Below are 2702 nucleotides of genomic sequence, written 5' to 3' on the forward strand. Positions count from 1 at the left end.
TCTCTGGTCCTGCTGCTTTGGGCGGGCCTGAGTTTCCTCTCCTCACCTAATCCCTTTGGCTGATTGCTCTTCTCTCTGGCTTCCTGACTTTTAATCCCCTTTCTCCTGCTCTTCCGGCCTGCTGCTTTGAGCGCCCCTGAGTTTTCTCTCCTTACCTGTATCCCTGGGGCTGAATAATAGCTGTGGTGTGGTAAATTACTTAGTATGTCTTTTCTACCCATAAGTCTTTGTAAACTCAGTGGTGGAATGAGCAATTGAGGAGACCCCAATTGTAAATCTTATCCACCTGGGGTAGTTCTGTTGGGCATGGCACAATGCAATGTTCTGGGAGGCTCACTCTCTCTCAGGTACTTAGAATTCTGATGTTATGTTTGTTTGGTTTGGCCACTCTGCCAGGCTCAAAAGTAGGCCTCCTAGAGGTAGAACTCTCTCTGGCTTGTGGTTGAGGAATATGTGCTGCTGAAAGAGAAACATGCTTCTGAAAGAGACACACACTGCTGGGAAAGAGAAGCTAGAGACACAGAGACACGCATTGTTGAGTGAGACACTGAGGGACACCCACTGTTGGGAGAGAGACTGTTAGAAGAGAGACCATGGCCTGGGAGAGAGACTGTGCGTTTTTCCTGAACTTGAATTGTAGCCTGGTGCTTCCCTAATAAACCCTGTAATCTGCGAGTTCTGTGTGGCCACTGCAGTGAATTATTGAACCCAAGAAAGAGGTGGTGGGTGCTTTGGGAGGAACTGTTGGTGAAAGAGCTGGAGGGAAGTAGCATGTCTGGCCTCACAGTAATGGGCCTTGGGCTACTGGTAGTGATTCTGTCTTTCTCCTGTGTGGTTAGAGGGGGTCAGGAGATGTGGCCTCCCTGCCTTTTTGCAATATCTCTGTGCTTTAACCACAACACTACTAGAAATTCCTCCATTGCATACTAGCTCATAGTAAATAGAAATGGACTTTTGATACACACAACAATCTAAACAAATCTAAAAAAAAATATTTCTAAGGTTAAAAAAAAATCAATCTCCAAAAGTTTCATATTTTGTGATTCCACATATTTAACATTCTTTATATAATAAAATTATGTAACTAAAGAAATAATGACTGGCTGCTAGATGTGAAGATGAGGATAGGTGTGGGAGGACAGTAGGTGTGGCTATAAAAGGGCAACCTTAAGAGTCCTTGTGGTGGTGGAAATCTTCTATAACTCGATTGCTAATGATAATATCTTGGTGTGATGTTGGACTACAATATTCAGAATATTGGAGAAAATATGCAATGTGTACACAGAATCTCTCTGTATTATTACTTGTAACAATATGTGGATATTTAATTATTTCAAAATAATTATAATATTTTTTAATAAACTTATGTAAATATTTGTGAGAAAACACATTGCAGTGATATGTTCAGTAATAAAAAATGGATAAAATTAATTGTGATATATCCAAAAGATAGCATTTAGACTGTCATTCAAATCATATTTTAGAAATATTTTATTATAGGGTAAGAGATGTCTGATTCAGTTAATGGAAAAAGGAAGTGATAAATACATGCATTGCATTCATATTTATTAAAAACATAGCTGAGAAGGAAACACAAAAATCATTATTTTTGAATTATTTATTTTACCTAGTTTGGATTTTATTCCTTAAATACTTTCCATTTAAAAAACACCAAATGAATTATGCATGTAAAACATAGCTGTTGTTGTTGTTGTTATGTGCCGTCGAGTTGGACCCGACTCATAATGACCCCTCCTTGGGTTTCTGAGGCAGTATTACTACAATAGTAGATTGCCTAACCTTCCTCCCAAGAAGTGGATGGTGGATTTGAACTGCCAGCTTTCTGGTTAGCAGTCAAGTGCCTTAGGCACTATGCTACCAGAGCTCCTATGTAAAACATAATATAATTAAAATAAAATTAATCAAATTTTGAATTTGCAATTAACAAATGCTATAATTGGATTATCTTAAAACACCAAAAAAGAAACAGTATTCATGTCAATGAAACATTTTTGGAGTACATCCATATCTAGAAATATAGCTGATTACATTCCAGACCACCACAATAAAACCAATATTACAATAATAAAAGTCACTCAGCTTTTGTTTGTTTGTTTGTTTGTTTCCTGGTGCATATAAAAGTTATGTTTACACTATATTTTAGTCTACTAAGTGTTCAATAAGCATTATGAAATTGTTTGAAAGATGTGAGAATTATCAAAATGTGGCACAGGCACACAAATGTCCACATGCTGTTGGAAAAATGGAACCAATGTACTTGCTCAACATAGGGTTGCCACAAACCTTCCATTTGTAATAAATGCAGTATCTGTGAAGTGCAATAAATGAGGTACACTTGTATAAAGAAAGAAGGATTTCAAAAAATTATTTTTCTTTTTTTATAAAGTAGGACAATGACACCAAACTGACAAAAATAGCCAACACTCTAGAAAAATAACTACAATATAAAGTATGAATACTAATGCACATCTTTTAACATATTGGTGAATATGACATCAAAGACGAGTTTACACATAATTGAATAGATGTCTCAACATTAGGAAATATATAGGAAATGAATTCTTTTCATTAAGAATTTAAATTTAGAATAAACTTTTGGAAGTAGAATTTATAGACAGAAGCATCAGAAGAATTTTAAAAGCTTGATTCATAATGCCAAAATACCCCAATAAAGGATCGAT

Source organism: Orycteropus afer, unplaced genomic scaffold (genome assembly GCF_000298275.1).
Source record: "Orycteropus afer afer isolate SDZICR_OR568_19922 unplaced genomic scaffold, OryAfe1.0 scaffold00163, whole genome shotgun sequence".
Taxonomy (NCBI): Eukaryota; Metazoa; Chordata; class Mammalia; order Tubulidentata; family Orycteropodidae; genus Orycteropus; species Orycteropus afer.